Source organism: Ictidomys tridecemlineatus, chromosome 8, assembly GCF_052094955.1.
Source record: "Ictidomys tridecemlineatus isolate mIctTri1 chromosome 8, mIctTri1.hap1, whole genome shotgun sequence".
Taxonomy (NCBI): Eukaryota; Metazoa; Chordata; class Mammalia; order Rodentia; family Sciuridae; genus Ictidomys; species Ictidomys tridecemlineatus.
In genome coordinates, this window is record NC_135484.1 from 22,395,336 (window position 1) to 22,421,464 (window position 26,129).

The window sequence follows — 26,129 nt, forward strand, 5'->3', positions numbered from 1 at the left end:
TATTTTAGAGTAGAAGGAATGCATTTTGACATATAGTACACAAATGGAGCACAGCTTCTCATTCTTCTGGCTATACGTGGTTCAGAGTTACTCCACTAGTGTAATCAGATGTGTATACAGGGTAACAATGTCTGTCTCTTTCTACCATCCTTCCCATCTCCTCAGAAATTCTATGAGGTCTCTTATTATACCCATTATAAAGGTGAGGACATTGAGGTCACATAGACTGGAGTTGGAAGTAAGATAAGCACTTTGCTCAACTCTCAATTTGTAGATGAGAACACTTAGGCCCAGAGTTTAATATCTGCTCGGAGTAACATAAATAGTTAGTGGCTGACCACCACCAATATTTCTGGAAATAACCAGTAGACACAAAGTGCTTACTGTATGCAATCTAACCTTTATATAACACTATGAGACCGATACTACAGTCTCAATTTTTCCAGAAAATGAGGCTTCTAGAGATGTTGAAGTACTTAGACTAATGAGGGTCCTGGGATTTGAGCCCTGGCTTGTCACTAGACAGCCTAACAATATCAGTAGATTGTCTCTTATATAAGATCTTGTCTCCTCTCTATGCACTTTCCCCTGTCCCCTGTGGACTCTGACTTATGTCATAAACAACTGCATTTTAATCCACAGCCTTATTGGATTTCATGTCAGAGAAAGCAGTTCATGAAATCCTGGAATGATCAAGAAAAAGCCAAAACAAGGGGCAGCCCCTTTTCAGTTCAGAAATACCAAAACAGTAAGAGACTTTCAGTATGCTAAAAAAATAAATAAATAAATCTGAAAGATAAAGGAAATTGCTCAATCAAGTATCTTAATGCTTTCAGATATCCTGATACTGAAAACCATGAACATTTTCTTCATTTCTGCTTTGATTCAGGCTCATTGGGGGCATTTTGCAAACATTGTTATTATGTTTTTATAAACATGATAAACCTAGTGATGTAATCTCTTGTTGGAAATTTAAACCCAAATGTAGTTGTTTTGATTTTTTTCTCTTTGAATTTCACCCTTGCTATGAAATTTAATATTTCAAATCATGCATTATTTTACTGCTTTTTAAAATAATACATGGTTTATTTAATAAAGGGTGAGTGTTGAAGGTGCCAATTGGCTATTGGCTTCTCTTATCTTTAAGTTTATATATATGCATGTATCCGAAATAACGTTTAAATTGAGAAGCACACATGATATATGCTAAAAGATGATGAACATAGATCTAAGATTTTAGATACCCCTTTTTTCCTAGTAAAATATTCCATTTTCTGTGTAAAAGAAAAAATAAATTTAAAAATGGGATTTTTAAGAGCAAAGTAAATTTGGGAGTTGCTTAATTAACATGGAGATGTGACTTGAACTTGTATCTCCCCATAAGAGAAAGGTACCCTTTATAGATATTCAGAAGGCTATTATTTTTACTCATCTACTCTGATAAGACAATGGATGTTCCAAGACAAGCTGGGGGTGGTAACTAAGGGCTTCATTTATCTGAAATTAGAAGTGTCCATAATGGGTTGGCAGGACTGTGGGCAGCATTGTGTGTTTCCCAGTTCTCTCTAATTAGCCATAAAAAAATGTGAAGAATAGCACCCACATTATCCAGATTCTCTTTTGGGTTTGCTACCTTAAAAACTATTTTCCTTTTGTTACATTCAATATGTATAATTATGCCTTCAGAAAGTCCTCTGTTTTGGATTCTTCCATTGCTGACCTGCCACCCAGTTACATGTCACCCAACAGTCACTCCTTACTGACGTACTGAAGGTTGTTTCTGAGAAAAGCTTTTTAAAATTAATTAATAGGATATATCTAATAGATCATTTTCATCCCCAACGTCTGTCCCCTTCTTTGACAACGACCTAGCCCGTAAATGCATTTTCCTCTGGCTCCTGGTCGCCTCTTTCACATCTTCTCTCTGGACTTTTCTCCTCCCTGTTCTGTACCTCCTTGTCCAGCCACACTGGCCTTTCAGTTCCTCGTGGCACACAACTGCTTCTTGTCTCAGGGCTTTTGGGTTTTCAGTTCCCTCTTCCTGGGGCCCTCTTTCCCTGCTCTGCATCAGTCAGCTCTCAAACCAAAAGGTGGGAGGAGTCTTCCTTCTTGGTGTGGCAGAGGGTGTGGCAGGGGTCTTGCAGTAAACAAGTTGATTGGCATCTTGGCATACCACACCCATCTCAGAGAGGCTATGTGGTTCCAGTGGGTCACCCTATCTCCAGTGCAGTGCTGAACTTAGAGCCAAGTAGGAAATCTCATGTACTGGGCACTCTCAAACCAGCAGGATTGCCTCTGGGAGTTCTTAGATACCAGACTTTCCTGCCTAATGGCTTCCAATGTCATTTTTAGTTCATGCACAGTTCATGATGGCTCCCAGCAATGTCTTTGCTCAAAATCCAAACTATGGAAATAGAAGTTAGAATATAGATTGTCGCAGGAGTGTATTATCTGGAAAGGGGCACAAGAGAGCTTTCCAGAATGTTAAAAATATTCTCCATCTTCGTCAGAGTAAGGACATACACATATCAAAAATTAATTTAGTTGTACACTTCTGTTTGTCTACTTTATAAACCTAAATAAAATTAGAAAGCAAAGCAAACAAACAAAAACAATACTGTTTTGTCAGTCCATGAAGCAGGAAACTCCATGCATGACATGTCATGAGCTTCAAACCACTGATGTTTGGGTTAGGCATCTCTAAATGCTTGGCAAAAAAAAAAAAAAAAATCTTTTTTGGAAAATATGAAGGATAGATGTAAGTAAGATCAATAACAGATCAGGTTGTCTTCCCAAAGCCACATTTTTTTTAAACACAAATCTGTTTCAGCTATGGCCTTTCTTATGTCATTACGTAAGAGTTTAGTTATAAGAGTCTCATATATTTCAGTGGCAGTGAGGTGGCTAATCCACAAAGCCTAGAAAAAAAGATAAGAAAGCCAGAATAAAATACTAACTTTAAAATTCAGTATTTATTCAACACAATACATCATTGGCACAAATCTCTGCTAGTTCCTCTCTATACTCCTGTCTAGGAGAAATGATTATGGAACAACGATGGATAAACTTGGAGGGCACTGGGGGAACATGGAACCTATCTGTTTACTGGTACGGAAGTTTTTGACATATTCATCTACATAAGCAAAAATGTCAGTGGGAAGTGGCACACTGAGTATATAGTTCCTTTATGAAAAATCTTTTTTTTTAAAAGTCATGAAACAAAAAATGAACTTGCTAATGTTGCTATATTCCATGAAAATCGCTGAGTAATTTTCAAGATATGTAACCTTTTCAAATAATAAAATCTTAACTCTGTTCAACACAAAAAGATTTTTAAATTATTTTCTTTTCTTTCTTTTTTTTTGGTATGTGTGTGTGGAAGTCTTTCTAAAAAGGACATGGATTTCCTCTTCTTCTCAAAAAAAAAAAAAAAAGTGTACTACTGTAATACACCACCCTCGCTGAGATTTGGGTTGATGATGCACATTGCCAATGGCATGAGATGATCTTAGTAGTTGCTCTATCACTATTCCAGTAACAGCTAAGTGAACCGGCCCCTCTATGCATCTCTAATTTTAGCATCTCCCTTCTCGCTGAGTGGTTTCCCTCTGGGTTTGAGATAATTCACTCCACTGGCATATCCTCTCTTTGATATAATGCTTTTAATTTGCTACCTTATTTTACATAAATTTTCTAGTGAAGAGCATAAATCATCGTATAAGCTTAGTGACAACCATTTGATTTTTTTTTTTTTTCACCTCTTAGCTCAGGGTTCAAAGTAAAATGGAGATCAGACCAATCTGATCTACCTGGGAGTAGGCCATGTAATTGTTCTCAGAAATCCCCAAATTTTAATGAAGTATAAAAGACTTCATTGGTTAGATTCAAGAAACTCACAGTTTTTTCAAAATATTTTAAGGGTAATAATGAGAAACAACTCTTGTTTCTGAATATATAGTATATCAAATTCATATTGCATAGATTTAAGCCAAAATCTATCTTTTGATCATCACACACTACTAGGCACTTACCTGGAAATACCAATTTCTTTGAAACTGGAAATTGATGTTTTGCTCCAGGAAGATCTTGGAGGGATTGGAAGGTCCTTGATTAGCATTGTCCCTTCTTTTTCTCCTTTATATTCCTGTTTCTTTCTGCTTCCTTTCTTCCTGCCTCTAATTAGTTGTTAAAAGCTCTGATTTTAGAGTTTCATAGTTGAGAAGACACTCGTCTTTGGAGGCCCAGAGAGGGAACCCAAGTCTAGCTCAGGTTCAGATCTGGGACCTGTGTCCTCCACTGACAGAGTAGCCACCTGTTCCTAAGAAACATGGGTACTCAAAGGCACTGGGCAGAAGAATCCTTGGTGGTCAAAGATGTTGCTCTGGGATTTGCCTCTCTGTCACTCCATCTTTTGACCATATTGGTCTGATGGATCTTTGGACCACTGTGTCTCACCTCCCATAGAACCTCCTTATATTATCCCCAGTTCTATGGTTTGTCAAGATAAATCAGGTTGAGTCCTAAAAGAGCTGTCACTATGGAAATCTAATAATCTAATAACGTCTCATAGAAAGTAATGACTAATTAAGACCTTTAGTATAGATATCAAGAGCTTGCTATTATAGTCAATTTATAAGGGAAGATTTTTAAAGGTGCAAACCCTTAACCCAAATAGTAACTGTTAAGGGAAGGAATTTCAACTCTTTCGGGAGTTGGGAGAGGGTGAGGGAAGAGAGTGGAATGGAGGTGTGTGGTTATAAGTTGTTACTGTTTATTTTAAGCCTACATTTCCCTATATTGAAGGTGGCACTTCAGGCATTATTAATCCTGCACAAAATCTTATTCCCACTGGCTAGTTCTTAAAAGGTGACTTTTGCTCTGTAGTCTTCAAGAAGATTATCCATGATATATCATAGAACTCACCTTCTTCAGAATACAGATCTGATGTGAGCATACCCTAAAGTATTCTCTAGAATGTGAGAAGCTAGTTTCACAAGCAGCTTGGTCTGTGAACTGTATGATGTCCTTTTATAAACTGAGGACAGGGATGGTCCAAACTAAGCAGAAAATTTTCAAGGCTTTTTTTTTTAAAAAATACTTTTTTTTTAGTTATACATGGACAAAATATCTTTATTTTACTTATTTATTTTATTTTTATGTGGTGCTGAGGGCTTTACATGTGCCCATCTTCTGAAGCCATGAGGATAAGCACTTTATCTTTTAATCCTAACAGATGTCACCTTCAGGCTCAGTATGGCTCTGGCTGATGTGATGGTGCTTCATTACCACCACCTCCCTCCACTTCCCAACCAAAGGGCATCAGAGTGGAGTATACCCTGGTCTACATTATGATGCTTGGACTTGTGTTCAATGAATAATTCAACAGATAGGCACAGTTTTCCTCAAAATTCTTTTCAATTCTTTTCTCTACTCATAGTAGAGACCTAGATATTCTTCACACCACAGGAAATCATGACACTGCTTGATTCTTCTCCATATACCAAAACCCAGAAAGACAAGAAGCATGGGAAATCTACCAGACAGGCAGTTCTAAGTTACTTTTTACTACAACCACAGGCTATATTCTGTGTATACATCAGGACCTCCAAGCAGGTAACACCTTTATTGTTGTACTTAACAGTACCATAAATCTATCTGAGAAAATGGTATATGCCAGTTAATTCATTTTACACAATTTTACAGAGGGATTTATTATAGCATTTTTATAAAGAATTTGATCATAAGGCATCAGACACATCATCTTGACCAGCTGTCTAATTTTATAAAGTAGAGAAACCAAGGCCCAGAGAATTAGAGACAAAGTAGACATCCATCCCCCAACGCCATACAACTCCTTTTTTTGTATGACAGTTTCTTTCCTGAGTTTGTCCCCCCAGGTCCAGGCAAGACCTATCAAATCACCTGCCCCATGCCCAGTGAGTGGTTCATGTGTTAGGATATGGTAAGGCTGCCTTTAGAGAGAGGGTCTTGTTCCGCAAAAGTTGTTAAGATAGAAAAACAGTAATGTGGGACAGCTGCCCAACACTCTGCAGAATGTTTGTCCAAGGGCAAAAGGAGCTAGAAAGGTAAGAAGAGCTGAAAGATGGAGAAAGACTTAACTAGTGTTAAGTCTTTTTAACTATTTGAGCATCAGTATCTCCTGAGTTGGAAGCTAATTCTTGATGTCTGGCTATGTGAGACAATGGAATTCCATTTTCCTCAATCTCATCAAAGTTGGGGATTTAACTGGAAAAGCCTTCAACTGTATGTACAATGTGTTTTGGTAATCAGTCCTCCTGCCTAAGTAGATAGAGCAGGCTCCAGGGCCTCGTGGTAGGTCTTGAGCTTTAGAACAACTAAGTATGGACTCTACTGTCAGTTAAAAACAGAGTCCTGGGCCCACAAATATTCAGATTCAGCAGGACTTTTTATCAACTTTTCCCAGAGTGAGAGGCTATTCTGATCACCAGTGTCTTGAGGTTTATAAAAATTTCAGATCTTGGAATTCTAACTCAGCTGTTCCTTTTACCTGAAAAACTCTGTCCTCAAATATCTCCATGGTGAAAACTTTTCCTCTAAGCCTTCTGTCTTCTCAACAACTCCTACACTGACCTCCCTATTTAATACTGCAACATGCTATTTAGTTCCACTCAAATGTTTTATCCTACCCCGACCCTAATCTTTACCTTTCAAAGTCCTATACAAATGATTTTCCCTCTTGTTCCTCTACCTACCCTCCTCCCACTACAGTGCCAGTGCCAGTAAGACATGGTTCATCTGTTCACAGATATGTCCTAAGTGTCTTCAGCACATAGTAGGTACTTGACAAATGTTTTCTGAATGAAAGTGATTTCAATTCAAAGTGATTTTCTGAAAACACTCTGAAAAAACTCATACTTCCTTGTAGCCATTAATTATTTTACTTTCTTCATAGCTCATAATCCAGATTACCAATTTATTCTCTTCCCTTTGAAACTGAGAAGTGGTAAAGATAAGTGATGGAAGTGCAGTTCTGCTTAGTTCCATATGATGACCCCATTGGATCAGCGGTGCCCCTACTCAGCGTCACTTCCCACAGGGTTTCATAGGGCAGAGTGCACAGTTTTCTACTAATGCCAGTTGTGTTTTGGAGGGTTGTTTTTGGGAAAAGGACTATTCCTGTTACTTTATTGTCCTTACATGTAAGCAACTGAACAGTCACTAAATATGAATGGCATGTTTGGGATACAGACATAAAATATGTATTAAAAGGGAGATTTCCTTGGAGGGGAAAGGCACTGCAATCCTTCTGACCGATTTCCCAAAACAGCAGGCTAGTGGGACATATCACAGGAAGCAGCAGCTGCATCAGACAGTGCTTTCTAACAGGTGCATGGACATCTGACTCTGGAATAGCTGGCGTCCAATGGCTGGAATGGCTGCTTTGGAGGGGCAATGGCTCCCTGTCAACTCCAAGCAACTGTTAGGCACATCAGAGACAAGCAACAGTGGTGTATTTATTTAAAGATGTTGACTCTTGGGCAGCAGAGGGATGTCACCTAGTTTACACATATTCAGATGTGTTTTTACTTCCTTTTAATACTCAATCTAGGCTATCTTCTTTAGATTTTAGTAATTTTTTTTAAAAAAGTAATCATTTAAAGAAGTGGCAAAGTTTGAATCCTGTTTTCAGGGATCCTCTTTGGTGGTAGATTCATATAATCAAAATTGATGTAGATTTGCTTTGCTTTTTAAATAAAAACATTTTAACTATCCAATTACTTGAATATTTCCATAGTCACGTTATACCTCCTCATCTCCTCTTTTAAGGAGGCTTTTAAGGTTTCAACTAATATTCATTCTGGTGAAGCAAACTGCCTGCTTTATTTGCTCAGTTTCTGAGAGCATGGGCAGCTGCTGTGTGTGTTGAAGGGAAATTGGATTCTTAAAGAAACTGCTTAATCTTCCCTATTAAGCAATTAAATAAAATGGGCTCTGGGAGTATGTAGCAGGTGGGCTTGAAAATGAAAAAAACCTCGAAAATCACATTTGGAGTTTTAAATCAATGTTTAAAAAAGTAACCACACATATTTAAAAGAAGATGATAATTGGGGAGTTCCCCCCCACACCCCCCGCAAGGGCTTCAAGTTAAGTCAACAAAGGATGAATATTAAAAAAACCTGTATACAACAAAAGAAGTTGCCTTAAGTGGAAGTAGGCCCCGAATTTAAATGGTTCCGATTTTTTTTCCCTTGAAAAATATCGATTAAAAAAAGGTATCGCCGTTTTGTTTTGGAGAGTCGTCCTTCACAGTAATGTTGCTAGTGCATGGGGATCCCCCAAATACCCTGATTATAGGTCGAAGCGAAGCCAGAGGCGCTATTCTCCCAGTTGTTGAAGGGGCTGTCCTTGCTTTTGAACTGTGTTCATTTTTAATGAAAGGGGAAAGGAATATTTTATATGTCTTGACATTTGGTTCCTTTCGGCGAATTCTGAAACTCGAGACGCAAAACATTCCGCAGTTATTGGTGAAATACCTGCCTTAAAAGCAGAACCACAGTTAATGTCTTTGGCTCGGAATTCCAGAGACTAATTTCCACCCCTCCCACGGAGTCACCTGCTCAGGGGGAACCCCGGCCAGAAAGCCGGGTCGCGCCAGGTCAAATCTTGCGCTTCTCTTGTTTACTCCGCCCGGGGCAGGGCGGCGGCGCGGCTGGGGGTTGGGAGTGGGGAGGGTTGCTACGGCCCGCGGCGCCCCGGGCGCCAGCTCCGCTTGGCAGGGCGCAGCGGCTTGGGCACCCGGCAGGGGCGCCGCGCGGTCCCCGCCAGACTCGGAGACCACTTAGAGGAGGCACTCCGGCCGCCCGTTCAGCCCAGCAGCCGCTAATCGCTTTGGGGTACAGCGGCCTCCTGGGAACCTCCCTAGCGGGTGCACGGGAGTCCACAGGGAGGGTAACGGCCCAAGGGAACCCCGGTGTCCCCCGGGTGTCTCTGGGTGGGGGAGGAAGCCAGAACCCCGGGTCTCCCTCCTCGCTTGGGATTCCCTTCCCCCGCACGCACCGCTTTCCCAGGACTGGGTGTGATTTCACTCCGGTCTTTTCCGAGGAAAGGGAAGAGCGCGGCTGGTGGTGGCATGTCGCCCCCAGCCCTAGGTCCCAGAGCCGCCCACCAGGAAACCTGCAGCTGCTCCGGGTGCTACAGCCCAAGCCATCCCAACGTGGGCGGGTCGCGTTCCCCTAGCTGGGTGCGCCCAGGGCACCCAGGGGAGTGATCCCAGGGAAAGCAATTGAGGGGGATTTCGAGCGCATGAAAAGTTCGCGTTTCCTCCGGGGCACGGCAAATGCTAGTAAAACACTTTGCAAAGCTCCAGAAACAGAGCCAGGAGTTATAGTTTCATTTTGTTTCTCTTGACCGATAAAATAGTAGAGCATGGGAGAGGCAAAGGATCAGGAGTACCTGGACAAAAATCTAAGGACAATACTAATTATATAATTCTGTTTGCTAGGAAAGCAGGGAACGCGTATTTGTGAAATGGGGTAGATGGGAAGGGGTGGGAACGAAGGAGGTTTCCACATTCTTAAAGGAAATTCTCAGGCTTCTCAGCGCCCAAGTGTTTCTGCAAGACGTGCAGAGACCCGCTCTCCGGGGAGTTCCCCGCTCCCATCGAGCGGGAGCGCAGCGGCGAGCTTCCCGCGCCAAGTGGCAGTAGCCTGCCCTCCCGGCAGCCTCCCTCCCGCTCGCCCAGCGCGCCGCACATCCCTCTCTGGTCGCGGGCTCCAGACTGGTTTTTCTGGTTCAGCCTCCCTCCCGGGGACGCGCTGGGGGATCCGATGACGTCGCTGGCTGAGTCTCTCCCTCTTCCTCCCTCCCCCCGCCTCTCCCCCGCCCGCCCTCGCCGCGCACTCCTCCTAGTAACTTCTGTTCGGGGAGGCGCTGCCAGGAATAACCCGGTGCGTCCACTGCCCGGGAGGGGAGGCGGCCGCTGCGGCTCCCGCACGCAGACAACTGCGGCCCGAGCCCCGCGGCTCCTGCCCCAGCCTGGCGGCCCCTGCCCCGGACCGATCTCTGTATAGTGTCAGAAAAATAAATATAGGCAAGAGGAGCCTGGGCTGGCGGACGGGATCTCTTCCCTCCCTCCGCGCCCGCCCTCCCTCTGTCCTTAAGGAAATGCTACCAGACACCCCCCACCAGACACGCTCAGCCTTGGCGAGGAGCGGCCGCCGCGGCAGCGAGAACAAGGGCACCAGGGGTGTTTCCTCCCCTCCTCCTCTCCCTCCTCTTCCTCCTCCTTCTCAGCGGTGACTTTCCAGGTGAGCGGCCACCGCGGCTGCGAGGATCCCCCTCGCTGGCTCGGGCTCGGTCGCCGCGTCGCACCCTCCTCTGGCCCCTGTCACCCAGCGGCAGCCGGGAGCTGACAGCCGCCCGAGGGGCTCGCGGCCCGGAGGCGGGCGGCCGGCGGGAGGCGGGCTGGAGGTGAGGGGGTGGAGAGCAGGAGAGCGGGGCGCCGGGGAGCGCTGTCTCTCCTCGGCGGAGGAGGGTCTCCGCAAAAACATCTTCAGTGACTGTGGCACAAGTATTTGCCAAGTTGTGTCTTGGACGTTGAAGCTCCTCGGAGCCCGCAGCAACTTGGAGGGTCTCCTGGCTGGTTAACAATTTCCCTCCACGCCTCGACTCTGGGGTGCTGGGTGCAGCCCCGGGTGCGTGGAGGGCGGACCCGCTACTGGCAGAGAGCGGAGCGGCGGGAATCTAGGTCCTTCCTCGGCTCGGTAAGTGGCCTCGGCGTTGTGTTTTTCCTGCCTCCTTCAGCGTTAGAAGCTTGTTTCACTTTATACTGAAATCGCTGCCGCGGAACTCCGGCGCCCCCTCTTCGGCGCGCGCCCCCGGCCCCTTCCCGGTTTCCGAAGGGTGAGGGTCGGAGGGGGCGGGGATGGGAGAGACCTCGGGAGGGGGGTCCGGCGCGTTGGGAAATGCGGGGAATACCCTGGCCGAGGATCTATGCAGATGAGGGCAGGCTGCTTTGCGTAATGTCCTGGGGGGAGGGGGCCGCGCGGGAGCGCTGGAGGCAGGAATGTGCCTGGTTACTAATGAGGGACGTGCACCGGCGCGCACCGCCCGGCCACCGCTGCGGCTGCCGCGGCCGCCGGCGGCCCGTTGTCAGGTAGCGGGGGAGGGGGCCAGGGCGCGCTGCGCGGGTCGGGGGCGGCGCGGGCGGCCGGGCTGGCGGCGCAAGGGCCGGGCCGCCGGCCTGCGGCCGAGCGAGCGCGGGGAAGACTCTGGCTGTGGGCATTTCTATGTCTCCTTTCTCCTCCCGAGCAAGGAAGGAAAGAGAGAAGGAAGGAAGGAAGCGAGGAAGGAGGGGACTGTCTCGATGGAAGGTTCAGGCGGAGGCGCCCTCGCCTTGCTGGTGCACCGGCCGCAGAGTGGCTCCAGCCGCTGCCGGCTGGACCCGGGCGCGAGGAGACGGGTGGGGGCGGTTTGCATGCATGTTTGTCTGTGCGTCTGGCCGGGGACCGGGAAGGGACATGTGTGTTTGGGCTATGCACTGTGGGGAGCTGGGTCTGCGCCTTTATGTCTGTTCCCTGAAGTGGGTGGAACGTTGGCCCGTTCCGGGAATGTTCCATGACGTGGTGCAGCCACAGGAAGGGGGTTAACGAGGGGCTCTCTGCCGTGGCGGCTCTGCCGGTTGCTATCAAAGCAGATGTGCTGCTGCTGCCTCTCCACTGTCACCTCCCTTCACCCCCACCCCTTGCCTTTCCATTCTGTGTGTCTGGTCCTGGTAGGGGTGAGACAGGAAAACACTGCGCTGTGTGTGCGAGTGTGTGTGAGTGTGTGTGTGCTGTTGTGTGTGTGTGTTGTCTGTCGTACTGGGGGGGGGGCTCCAGATCATCTCTGACACCCCAGCTGTTATCACAGATCCGTGCGCTTTATACGCATGTGCCTCCTGCGTCTTGTCCCTCTTACATAACACATCCAGTGCAGCAGAGGACGCGAGAAAATGCGACCCCAACCCTCCAAGCCCAAATTGTGAGGGGGACAGAAGGTCGGAAAGTGTTCCTGGGTGTTGTCCTTCAGGGACGTGGCTCACAGTGGGAAAAAAAGGCAGAAGGAAAGGAGGTTTCTTCCAGTGGCTCCTCACTCAGACTCAAAGCATCTAACTAAAAAGGACTGCATGAACTAGTCCTCTCTAATGGGAAAGCTTTTTTACATGCTTCTTCGCCAGAGGGAAGTGGGCGCTTTAACCTCTTGGCTTCACAGAAGAGAAAGGGTCCTTAATAAGATGCTAGGAGGAGAATTGCAATAATGTGCCTTTGGGCGGGGGGCAGCAGGGACGGATTGGAGAAGACTGGAGGAATCTCCTGATAATAGGTTTCACCAGAAGCCTTAGGACACCTGTAATGGCTTAGAATTCACACAGGAAGCTGTGCATGCAACTGACATTGCAAAACCCTTATTCTCTGCACAGTTATTTAGGCCTAAAACGAACGTAGGCTTGTTTCCGGTACTTTCATTATAATGGAAAATTTGAACTGATTTTCTCCTTCCTTTTCTGCCATTTTAAAAATAACTCAATTTATCTTAAAAAAAATATTGGTGCTCTTCTTCCACCCCCATGGCTGGACTTCAATAATTTACAGGAGGACTGTGTTTTTCTGGCATCCTCAGAGTCCTAGTCAAGGGCTATTGATTTTTCTCTTCAATACAGTTGCTTCTTTTGCAGTGAATAATCAAGCCCAGAATTTACTTGAAATATTAATAAGATTCATTTTAATTAAATTTACAATGATCTGTCCTCCTTGAAAAAGGCCATTTAAATTTATTAGAAACATTTCCTCTAGTGTAATATTTGGTGATATTTGTCCTTGAGCCAAGCAAGTTATTTTAAATATTTGCATATATATATGCAGATATATACGTGGCACAATTTGTGACTGTCTGTTATTACATCTTACAAGAATGCCACAGTAAAATCTTAAACAAATGGACTTTATAATAGTAGATTAGGTTTGGTTTTTAGGAGCTAGTCCATATAATTTATCAAAACAGAAATGTCCTTCATGTGAGTAAAGTGGATATCATTTTCAATGCTAAGAGAAAATTTCTGTGGAATCCTGAAGAGTCATGATACCAGATTACAACTATACGTTTGTATTTTGAGCTGAAAGGGATTTATCAATATCCACTTAATGACAGTGTGATTGGAGTGTCATAATCCCTTTTGACCATTAGTTTTGAAATATGCAGTTTATTTCTCATATTCAGAAAAACATTATATTACAATGGTGAATCTTTTGAAAATTGAGATAGTTGCTTGCTTTCAACATAGGTGAGGTATAAAACAGAATTTACATTTTGGCATCTATATTTCTGTTACAGTGATTGTATTTTGTGACACTGTTAGAGAATGCTTATATTTATATAAAGGTATTTAAGATTAAGTTGATATAAGATTGATTTGGAGACAATTTTGGGAATGGTGTGTTAATGATATTACAAATTTAAAATTTAGCTAATGTTTTTTAAACTGTTAGATCCTTGTGGACTGTTTGGTAAAATACTATTAAAGTAGACTAAACATTTCTATATTTCTATGGAACATGGAATGTGAAAAACTTACTATGTGTGAGCTAGCACATAAGGAAATAATGCTGTTTGACTATATTGCAAGATTAACCATCAGAATCTTTTGATTGATCAGTGTCCTTTTGCATGAGATGTGTTTACAAATGTCCTTGTTACTATGAAAACAAAACAGGACAGCATGCATGCAGGCGTTCCCTGGGGAATAATGGTGCATGTGTCTGCTTGAGTTTTTGGCACTTTGACAATATTCAGAATACCAGGTCGAATCTTTTATGCTGACTCAATTTAAAATTAAGAATCTTATTTTTAAATGGCCAGTTTTTAAAAAGCAGAGCCAATTTCAGCAGCAACAAAAACAGCAAATACTCTTTTTTGTTGGTTTTAGACTTTTGAAGCAGCACCAATGATTTGCTGAAGTTCATTTAAACGTTTTCAACACAGCAAAAGCAATTTTAAAGATCTGTAGATAATATTGTTTGGCAGGGGCAAAAGTTTAATTCACTATGGTGTGAAATTATTGAATACCCTGTATGATAACTATTATAACAAGGGAAAAGTGGCTTAGATCAACTAGATTCATAGCTGTGGACCAAACAGGCTGCCAATTTGTTGATTAAAAAGAAGCAGTTTTCACAGTGTAGTAATAGTATCAGCAGGACTCCCTTGGTCTATACATTAGTCCTGTAGGTGGAGAAATGGTTCACAGTTTAAAATTTCAATGATATGCTTCTAGTGTATGATATTATAGGTGAATTTGTCATGAGTTCATGTTTTGGCTAAACCTTTGGCAACTTTTAGAGTTATATTATAAAAGGGAGCAGAGGAAATTTGCTAACTCAACTTAGTGGACTTAAGATTTCTTGAGAAACTTTACACCACCCAGAGTATTTGGGTTGGCTCTAACCTGTACATAGGCAAAGTCTTCATTAATACTGTGTAAAACTTCGTTAATATTTCAAGTGAGGGCTGTACTGTGAAGTTGTAGGTGAATACAGAGGATTGAAGGAAAATGGGAGGGCTTCATGAAATTAAGGTTGTACATATTTGAGGGAAACTTTATGAGAAGTAATATTATTTTCTATATGTTCCTGATATTTGATCATAATAAAATTTTTGTTTCATATATGCTATTTATGACAACACAAAAAAGTTAAAAATCAATATTTGTAAGCTAGGAGATAGCTTTAAGAAATTTGGGAGAATATTTTAGTACTTTATTGTTGTGACACAACTTGGAAATTATAGTGTAAAAAAGGATAATATGGGGCTGTGGCTGTGGCTCTGTGTAGAGCGCCCACCTAGCATGTGTGAGGCGCTGGGGTCGATCCTCAGCACCACATACAACAAAGATGTTGTGTCCGCCGAAAACTGAAAAATAAATATTAAAATTCTCATTCTCTCTCTCTCTCTCTCTAAAAAATAAATAAATAAATAAATAAAATGAAGGCATCATGTCCAACTACAGCTAATATATATATATATATATGTATATACATACATATATGCATATATATATGTACATATATATATACACACACACACATTATCCTTTTAAAAATATATACATATATATTTTTTTAAAGGATAATATGTTTTTCTTGCTGTGTGCAATCTGTGGTGTGTTTGAGATGAACCATGGACGCTAGCATTGGATTGACATAGGCCTATAACCTCTACATGACTATTCTGGAATAACACCAGAGCTGCCTGCCATGTGGGTCACTGTTATTCTGGCAAAGATGTTCCAATCTTAACACTCCTGTGATCCATCATTCATGCTATTATCTATTATAACATATGGCGTATTGTATAATTGTTCCTAACTGTGGATTTCCTATCTTAAAATTTGGGGTTCAACAATTTAGACCTATTTGAAGAAAGTGCTTTGAAGAGAAGAGATGAAAATGCTATTCATGTTTCTGAGAGTGATTCTGGCCAGAAAGCAGGTGGGATCTGTCTTACCACCTCTGGGTCACAGAATGGTTCAGTGTAGGGTCTGGAATTAGTCAGGGTCCATGTCTTTGACTTGTCACTCCTATAATCTCAGTCCTCTTTTTTTTTAAAAAACAACATTTATTTATTTATTTATTTGTTTGTTTGTTTAGTTTTATGTGGTTCTGAGGATCAAACTCAGTGCCTTGTTCATGACAGACGAATGCGCCACCACTGAGCCACAACCCCTGCCCCTCAGTCTTCTTTTCATAATATGATGACAGGTGTCCCATTATCGTTGGTCAATACAATTTGTTCATCTAGTCATTCAAGAAGTATTTTCTATAGGTAAGGCCTTGTGCTAGGCACCAAGGGTAGAAGGATGACTCAAATCAGAAAAGGAGCTTATAATCTCATGAAGCTGACAGATATTAATCACACGATGAACAATATATGTACAATACATATTTTAAGTGCTATGGAAGAAACACAAAGAACTATATATAACCCCTGTTTGGGAGTGAAGAGTCAAGTAGAAAAAGGTGGGTAGGGAGAGGGAGAGCATTGTACAAGGGAATAATGCAAATACCTTGAGGTGGGGGAATCCACAGTGTTTTCAGGAGTTGAAAGCAAGCCAGTGGGACTGGAGGGCAGATAACCAGAGAGGTAATGCCAGATAAGGCTAGAACATGTGGGAAGGGCCTTGAAAGCAGGTTGACCACACAATGATTATGTAGCTTGGCATAAACGGGTTGCTCTTGGCAAATCAAGACATATGTTGTCCCTATTTCTGGCCATGTTACAGCTTGATTTTTGCAGAGGGAATTTTGGAGGGTGGGGTCTAGAAGTTGCTTATGTATAACACGTGTCTGCACACTGCTTCTACATCAATTGCCACTGCCCCCGGGACATTTTTTTTTTAATATTTATTTTTTAGTTGTAGTTGAACACAATACCTTTATTTTATTTATTTTTATGTGATGCTGAGGATTGAACCCAGGGCCTCATCCATGCTAGGCAAGCACTCCACCTCTGAGCCACAACCCCAGCCCTGCCCTGGGACATTTTTAATGTTGCTGTGTGAGCTGACTTTAGTTTGATGGACTTACCCACAGGTTAGCTATTAGTATTTGCAGAGATGTGTATGCAGTTTTCTTATTTATTTATTTATTTATTCATTCATTCTAATTTGTTATATATGACAGCAGAATGCATTTCAATTCATATTACACATATAGAACACAATTTTTCATGTTTCTGGATGTACACAAAGTAAAGTGACACCATTTGTATCTTCATACATGTGCTTAGAGTAAAGATGTCATTTCATCCCACCATCTTTCCTACCCCTAGGCCCCCTCCCTTTCCCTTTCTCACCTTTGCCCCATCTAAAGTTCTCTCAGTCCTCCCATGCCCTCCCCCCACCCCCATTATGGATCAGCATCCTCATATCAGAGAGGACTTTTGACATTTGTTTTTTTGGGATTGGCTTACTTCACTTAGCATAATATTCTCCAACTCCATCCATTTACCTGCAAATGCCATGATTTTACTATCCTTTGATGCTGAGTAATATTCTGTTGTGTATGTATACCACGTTTTCTTTATTCATTCATCTACTGAAGGGCTTTTTTATTTTTAAATATATTTTAAAGATTGTTTTTAGTTGTACATGGACACCATGCCTTTATTTTATTTATTTATTTTTATGTGGTACTGAGGATTGAACCCAGTACCTTAAACATGCTGGGCAAGCATACTACCACTGAGCTACAACCCCAGCCCTACTGAAAGGCTTTTTAAAAGAAGAAAAAGTAATTTAAATTAAAAAATACTTATTTGGGGTTCCAGCAAACTGAAATGGCCAGCATCATTGATTCAATTAATGAATAACTACCAATTGAGAAGTCTTTACAAGGTCGCTGTGTGAAGGAACCGATTAATCTTTGGAGCTCCACATGAGCTGGATCTATATGTTTCTAAACAACTAGTAAAAGAGTGAAACATTCAATTCTCCAGATTATTTTTATATGGTTGCAAATATCAAGGTGTTTGGAGAAATTTAGATTTGAATTTTTATTTTCCTTATGATAGGGGTCAGTGTAAGATGAAATCACATGATAGGAAAGAGTAGAAAAAAGGATTGTGATAATAATATTCTTTTCCTTTGTCAACTCTATCATTTTATTAATTCATTTCCTGTCTTGTACTTTATATAACAAGAAAATTAGAAAATTTAAGTGGTAGGGTCATTGCTATGTAGTGGCTCTAAGCTTGGGCTCGGTAGTCAAGAGTGACTGCAAGAGAAGATACAGGGCTTACAACTTACAAATGAGAACACAGCGTAAATGGAAGCTGGCTCTTTCTTTCCTTCCTTCCCTTTCTACCTCCTTCTTTCCTTTTTCAGCTGGAAAGTTTAGAGGGGCCTTATAGGAGAAAGCATTTTTTTGATTGGAAGCCTTGAAGGTTGAGTAAAACTGCATTAAGCAAAGAGAAGAGAGGGGCTCAGGATGCACTGAGCTGCAGTGATGAGGTATAGGGGCAGCACCAAGGAGGGGAGGAGTACTGGCCTCCCATTCTGGGGGTCTTAGGGCTCTGCTGAGAAAGCTGGGTTTCACTCAGTGATTTGGGGCAAAGAAGTAATACTGTGAAGTGTGTGTTTGGACAGATTAAAAGGGGTATAGGAGGTGGATATATTGTTGGTAAAGAGGTGGTCCATGGAAAGGAATGGAAGTTTACTCTGTTGCATGACAATGTGAATAGTTTTCTCTTGTTAATGGATGTGTTAAAAGCACCTTATAATGCAATAAATAAAGTGATTAAAATATTTTTTAAGAACTGCCAAATATGTATGGCAGGTTTGAATAAGATTTTAAGTAAAGGACAGCACTTTGACTATGTAATTATTTCTGAAAATATTTATAAATACTTACAGGTGAAAGTGGACCATCAAACGCCAACTTATGAAAATATTTATATTTAAAGTTACAGGGTATTAATACTTCTAGGTGTAAATACATGAGGAATTGATAGGTGATTCATTCAGTGGTTAATTAGAATACCATGTTTTAATCGATTCCCAGTTGCATCTAAATCAGGACAATGGATAGATAGTGGAGAACAGTGTATTTGACATGCAGTACTTTGTTTGGCAAAGATTTATTTGGTGGTTTTGTTTTCTCTGAAAAGAAAGCAGATCATTGAAGCTCTTATTTGCATTGTGGCAGATTCACTTGATTCCAGAAGCCCAGCAAAAAGGTGGGACTTTTCAAGTAGGCCTTAGGTGAACATAGACACACCCTCATTTATATTTGTTCAGGGATCCGTAAACGTGCATCTGTGTATAGGCATGCATGGGCTCACACAAGCATACACAAATCTTAGAAAAAAAAATCGTGTTCATTGAGAGAAGATTTTGATGATTAAAACACAGCCTTAATTCTTATCTAGATAGTTGCTGAAAGTATTTCTCTCATAGTGGAGATTATGTCTAATTCTATATAAAGAAGATTATAGGAAAGATAATTTAAATTGTAACTAGCTTTGTTCACTAAAATGCTAGATTCATTTGAAACAGCACTTTATTTCTTTTGGAAGCCAGACAACTAGTTTAATAGTGTACATATGAAACGCTAATTTGGCTTGTTAATTGGATGCAATTAAATTGAGGTTATTTTATACTGCTTAATTGTCTGAAAATTACATGTGTTGCCATGCCTGTGTAACTTGAGGCAAAAGCCTGGGGATATTGTGGGAATGGGAGTGGGAAGGACATAAGGTCTATTCCTGTCTTTGCAATGAACTTTCTGTGAGAACTTGGAAGCAAGACTTTAAAGATCCCTGGACCTCATTTGGAAATGGAAGAGACTGCAACAGATGGCTTCTAGAGCCTCTTCCAACTCATATTCTATCAGTTTATAAATTCTACTTTGTAGTTATAGCGAATTCAATGTCATTTTATTCTATAATTATGGTATTACCAGGATGAACGAAACACTTAAAAAAAATCAGCCCAGTGCCAATTTAGCAAATCCATTAGATGGAAAGGAATTGAGGTTTAAAGAGCACTTGCCCTGTGCCAGGCTCCATGGCAGACACTCTCCCAAGCATTAGTTCTCTTAATGCCACTGCCTTACTGAGAAGATGTGGTTTTTTTTATCTTTATGTTTGCACCTAAGGAAACTGAGATTCTGAATGGTGAACTGATTTTTGCAGGGATGCTCTGATGGTCATCAGTAGAGCAGGATTTGAACTTGGGGCTTTGAAGCCATTTCATGCAATATAAGCAACTATTTACATAACGCAATTATTTCAAAAATTAACAACAACAAAAATGCCCATCATTTTTAATCACTCTACAGTGAACCAAATATTTAGCGTGGGTGTGATGAGCCTGGATTGGAAGCTGGAACAATGGAATTCCAGCTCCACTATCAGTCAGGAGGAATGTAGAAAAGTCACTTAACATCCCAGGGATTACAAAATGATGACAAATCTTGTTCGAGAGTTATTGTGAAGTTTTTATGTACGGATCTCAATGAGCACATAGTGAATGCTTAATACCTGGTAGTTGGATTATTATTAAGAAGAGATTAAACCAGAAGAACTTCAACTGTTGTGACAGTAAGATATTACTTAAACATTTTCAAATGGTCCATCAAACTCTTGATTGAAGTGGTTTAAAAACAATGTTACAACGAGCTTGGTTTTTGACAGTTGTTAACAAATGGGATTGCTGATTTCTATCTTGGATATTTCTCTTTTAGCTCAGCTACTGTGCTATACTGATGATGTGAACTAAATCCGCTGGTTCCAGAGATTTTGGTCTCATTTAGGTCTAGGGCCTGAATTACCCAACTTGAACTGTATAAATCTTAAAAGCCAGATAACCAGTGTTCACCCATGGAGCCCTTGGACCCACTTAAAGAGTCTATTGCTTGCAGGACTGCAGATTTTAAAAATATTTCCTAATGAATAAATACTGATAGTTTGGGAAAGGTGCTCTTTTAGACAATGGGGATTTGTTAGTGGACAAAATAATAAAAGAAAACCTGTTGCCCTCATGGAGTTTACAGTCTAGTAGACTAATTCAGGAAAATCTAGTCACCATACTTCTTTTTAAGTGTTTTCAGGAATCTCTGCTTTTGTACTGTGTCTCTCTTAACCCAAATGATGGTTGAAGAAACACCATAAGACTTACTGAATCACTATTGAAATAATCTATTTCATATATGTGTATGCACAAACACACTATTATTTCATAGTAAGGTAGTTTTTAAAGAGGTACTATTTTTACATGACTAAATATTATAGCACTATTCTTTTTAGGTTTTTTTTTTTTTTTTTTTTTTTTTTTTTTTGGTACTGACTCACACCTGCTAGGCAAGTATTCTGCCATTGAAATATATCTACAGCCTTTTAAAATTTTGAGAACAGGGCCTTGCTAAGTTTATGAGGCTAGCCTCAAACTTGTGATCTTCCTGCTTTGGCTTCCTGAGTAGCTGGGATTATAGGTTTGGATTGTTGTGCTGGGATTAAAGTTCTTTTTTATGGTTCAGTTGTATGGTCCTTTATACCTGTAGATCAAGTCCTTGCATGGACAAGGAGGAAAAAAAAAAGATTAACAAATGACACATTTTATTATAAAATGCACTTATAAGCTTGTTAAAAGTGAGGAGGTTACCTCAGATTATGTTTGGAATTTTTTAATCCTCTTTAAATGAGTTTTTCATTACTTTATTTACTGATAATTTTCATTATAACATTTCTAGTGGATTAGGATGCTTGTACTTACATTAATGTGTGCTGAACACGGTGCATGACAGGCAGTGAGCACATTTGGATACTTGGTAAATGTTTAAAGTCATCATTCTTAAGACACATAGGGTGTCCTCAGAGCCAAATGAAGGAAATCCTCAGTGGGCTAACATCTTGGCTAGTCTTTGCCTCAGTGGCCAAGGTCCATCAGTCTGCGCACCCTTAAGTGCCTCTAGCCATTTTCAACTTTATAAAAAGTCCTCCAGAAAACAGCCTTCTCCCCTGCACACCCAGCCGTCACAAACCCCTCTACCAGCTATGGTCAGAGACTCCTTGGGCCCTCAACTTCCCTCCTGTTTTACAGCAAATGAGCAGATGGAACCATCTTAAGGAATTTGAAAGTCCGACAGGCAAGTTTATAATTGAACTGGATTCTTATACATAGGAAGTTTTCCTTGGCCATATTTTTGGTCGGGATACTCTGAGAAAGAAAGAAGGTTGTGTGAAGGTGGCCATTGCTCTTGGGTGTGGGGAGGCCTTGAATAAATTCAGCATCTGAAAGAGTATATTCCTTTCCTCCACTTAACTCCTGTGTCATGAAGGCAAAAAATGGAGGAGGGTAGGCTGGGGGTGAAACTGTCCTGTCACGCAAGCTGGTGGTGAAATCCTGTCTTGGCCACTCGGCAGTGCCTCATGGGACAATCTGGATGGCTGGTCCAACACTCTGTGGATATAGGTCATGGGGAGTTCAGCTTCTAATTACCCATGGAACAATGATCAAACTTTATTTTTCTTTCTTTTCCTGATGCTTTCATTTGGAATAGTCTCAATTCCACTAAGCAAGGGAAAAATCTAAGTTATAAACACTCAATTTATTTTCTTGTCAGTAGCCATGTGTCAAAATTTATGTTGGGAGAAATACAGACTTTTTGGATAAAACGAGGATTTTGGATATCTGTTCTGCTCTTGAGATGATGTGCTCATTAAAGCCCATACACTTGTGCCACAGAGGCCACCAGAACCCACTCTAAACCCTGACCCTACTAGTTGACAGCTTGCCTCATTATTGATTTTCGAAATGATTCAGGCCAAGCGACTGTACCTCTGTTATATTTCATTGTTTCTTCATCTGTAAAAGTGAAGCATTGCTTGTAGCACTGCCCTACCTCCTGGGAACAGAACAGGGTAACAAGAGAATTGGAGTGGCTATTTTTAGTGTGTAAAACAACACTAAGTTTTGAGAATACTTAAGTTGTTGAAAAAAAATCTGATATGCAGGGACATATTTATGCAAGGGTTGGTAAAGTATTCTTGAGATAATTGATTGCTATTGATGTACTTTATTACAGGCATATGCAATTGTTTATAGAAAGATAATGGTCAGCTGCTCTGCAGCTTGTGTATCTCCTGATGCGTTTGAATTTCTTGTGGGTCATTAATGCACGTGTGTAATATAGTATTGAGCTAGTTATGTTATACTCATATTCAAGCAAAAGGAATAAAAAAAAAGAATCTAAAGACATTTGTTTTCAGATGTGTAATCTGTTTACTTGTTCAGATGACCTGTTATATTCGAGATAAACTTGGTGCCCAATTTTAATAAAGTAAGTCTTTAAAATGGCCAAGTGGCTGAGAATATTCTAAATGGACTTTTAAAATAAATCAACCTGACAGTATTGAGTATAGCAAATAATTGGATGCTAAGTGTGGAGATTAGATTTTCCAATGGACAAACTCCAAATTTGTTTAATCATCAGTTGATTTCTGGCTATGTTTGATGAGAATTTGCTAATGTTCAACATAATCATGCCTGAAAATGGTCACATTGGGTAGTAATAGTTGATTTGGAAAAGTTTTTTTTTATATCCATCTTAGCAAATAATTCTTGAATTTGTGTTATGAAGAAATTATGCTGATCATTTGTCTTTCTTACATTCTTTTTTTTTTTTTTTTGCTTTGGTACTGAGCATTTGAATTCAGGGGCACTTGATCACTGAGCCACATCCCCAGCCCTATTTTGTATTTTATTTAGAGACAGGGTCTCACTGAGTTGCTTAGCATCTCACTTTTGCGGAGGCTGGCTTTGAACTTGGGATCCTCCTGTCTCACCTCCGGAGCCTCTGGGATTAAAGGTGTGTGCTGCCATTGGCTTTCTCTTGTATTCTCTTATATTCTTATGGGTGACAAAGGATAAGAGCAATGGGAAGCAAAAGGAAGACAGTTTGAAATTAATAACAAATTTTCTGTGGCTTCAAAACCTGCTGTGGTTACAGGAAGGCTTCTTACAGCCACAAGAGCAGACAGTGCCTCACAGTGTGTCTACCATTTATCATCTCCTTTGAGTCAACTAGTTTTGATTTAAATTTCATAAGAAATTTTTACAAAATGCCACATAGTTGTGTGAATCAAGCTACTGTTCTCATTTATATTTGACATGTAAATAGCCCTAAAAAACTGAGGCAGAGAATGAGGTTTGGATGAAGGCACAGGATCCTGGGGTCCTTTGGGATCTGCAGATGGCTTCCTGTATTCAGTATAACTTTCCCTGGTACCTCTTCCTAGTTGAGTTAGGCCTTGACATCATCAGGATCTCCTGAGAATTTCCTGAGAATTTTTACTTCTATTCACTGTGATTCGGTTTGTAATAATGCAATAATACTTACGTATTGCATCTCTTAAAGTGTAATTTGAATTATGCAATCAATGTCTTAGGTACAAGATCTAATATGCTGATATAGATTTTTTCAACTGGTGGTAATATGAAATCTTGTATGGAATCCTAGGATTATATAAAACCATTGGAGACATTTAATCTCCAGCTACGTGAGAAATCACTAGGGACAAATCACCCAGGACTGCTCTTTCTTAGGAAGGCCTATTCCCTTATCGGGCACTTGTGTTTATTCAGCTCCAAAACAAGTTGAATAATCCTTGTGCTGCATGACAGTCTTATGGTTATTTAAAGAGAGTAATCATGTTCACCTTACCTATTATTTTTTCCTGGCTAAATATTCCCAGTTCTCTCTGCTAGATCTCATTGGATGTCATTTTCATTTTCATTTTTATTAATTTCAGGGATCAGGTTGTTCGTGTCTGAAATTTACTCCAGGCTATTGATTTTTATGAGTCCTCAAAAAATAAATTGCTCATTTACTCAGTTACTCTTGAGAAGAATCCTGTTACCAACTGGTTTAGAAATATTTTACAGTGAGTGCCTAATGGTGTTGGTTGAGACTTTGTAGACAGTATAACTAGAACAGCATTAGAATGTATAATAGTATAATACAGAATGATTTTAACATGTATAATTGAGATTCTGGTACGTGTAAGATATATGGGAATATGCAATGTAATACAATTATAAATAGAATATAAAATACAAAGCAGAGTGTTTCCCTATTCTCATCAAAACCTTTATGGTCTCCAATGTTGAAGAAAGAATTAAGGAAGGAAAACTATTTTTAAAATAGACAAGTGAAACCATAAGAGAGACATTTAAGAAGCATTAAAAGAGTGCAAAATCACCCCTGGCTGAGGAGATAGAGGTTTCTTGGCAAAAGGGGATGCTTCATGGGAGGCCTTGATTTTCACAGGCAAAGTGTACAAATACACCGGTGCCAGAGAATGTACAACGATGTTTTTCAGAGGTGTGTCTGATTTGAGTTCAGCATAAAATGCATGTTAAGTGGATGTTGGTGAGAAAGTTAAAAGCATGTGACACATTTTCTAGGAGCTTGCATTCCAGTTTAAAGAGTTTGTACCTAAAATGATCAGATGTACTATACAGCGCTGAGAATATGATCACTGAGTTTGGCCATTCTTTAATAATGAAATGAAACAAACAGGTAAAATAAAATGTGTTAAAATTTATATGCAGAAAATTCAATTGTATTGAAAAATAGCATCCCACATAAGACATGGCTTTACATTAGCATATTATTATATATACCATCTTTGTCTTAGGAACTTAAAAATCTCAAAAGATAATAACTTTAAAGGTAAAGTAATGGACATATTGTCATATTAATACCTGTCCCACCTACATTTTCTAATTCCTATTTTTTGACCATATAAGTGACTATCACAATAAATTGTCCTTTTCTTCAATTAGTAGTTTCCTGTTAATTAAAATGTGAATATAGAATGTTGGGAAATACTTCCATGCATTGACATCACTTGTAAGAATATCATCTGTATAGTACCACATACAGTAGAGTCTTGTTGCATCTTAATAACAACTTTGAAGAGTATTCTTATTTGAGATCTTTATTGCTTTTAGTTTTATGAGAAAACTCTTCTGCTTTAATTTGCCTGCACAGATGGCTTATTAATCTACATAATGAATAGTAAGGGAGGTCATATTTAAGCGGGCACATGTATCATAGAACAAGTGGACCTATAAAATTTGTATGCACAAACTGAGATTGGATGTTTGCAGGTTACTAAAACAAAGGTTATCATTTCCTGAGTAGGTACTTTGATTTTTGGAACTCTTCTTTTAATTGTAAAGAGAATTATCATATTTTAAATTTGGCTTTAGTCACACTTTTAATCTTTGGGAAGTACCCAGAATTTTGTGAGGGACTAGGAGAGAATGAAAGATACTGTGTTGTAAAAACAAAACAAAAACCAAAAATCAATTTATGCAGTTGGTTCATTTTCACTTTTACTTTAATGCATATGAGAACACGGATGTTTCAATGACATGCATCATTATAGGCCATTTGGGCACTTAGTACTATTTAAATTTTATTGAGGGCCTATATGAGGCCATTTTATTAATGGCCTATAATGAGGGCCTGTTCTGAAGTGTTCAGTATAGATGGAGGCTGAAAAGGAGATGTGCTGTTAAACATTGGAGTACTTCAAACATATCTGAA

At 40.5% G+C, this 26,129-nt stretch overlaps 1 protein-coding gene and 1 long non-coding RNA gene across 30 annotated transcripts in view; one reads left to right on the forward strand and one right to left on the reverse strand.

The window, feature by feature from the left end:
- Positions 1 to 5,685: 5,685 nt before the first annotated feature.
- Positions 5,686 to 9,842, reverse strand: LOC144366015 (uncharacterized). Its single transcript, XR_013424810.1, has 2 exons — positions 9,040 to 9,842; positions 5,686 to 8,516 (listed from the first exon to the last, which is right to left on the reverse strand). It is a non-coding gene; the product is annotated as an uncharacterized LOC144366015 (long non-coding RNA).
- Positions 9,843 to 9,901: 59 nt separating this feature from the next.
- Positions 9,902 to 26,129, forward strand: part of Hivep2 (HIVEP zinc finger 2) — a 182,948-nt gene continuing 166,720 nt past the window's right edge. For 13 of the 29 annotated variants that reach the window (XM_078019012.1, XM_078019013.1, XM_078019005.1 and 10 more), the window contains exon 1: positions 11,007 to 11,137. The gene's annotated coding sequence lies outside the window, so the exon portion shown is untranslated. Of the gene's footprint in view, positions 10,290 to 10,320; positions 10,746 to 11,006; positions 11,138 to 11,201; positions 11,444 to 26,129 lie in introns of those variants that run through there. The other 16 variants (XM_078018996.1, XM_078019015.1, XM_078019003.1 and 13 more) reach the window with 4 other exon arrangements.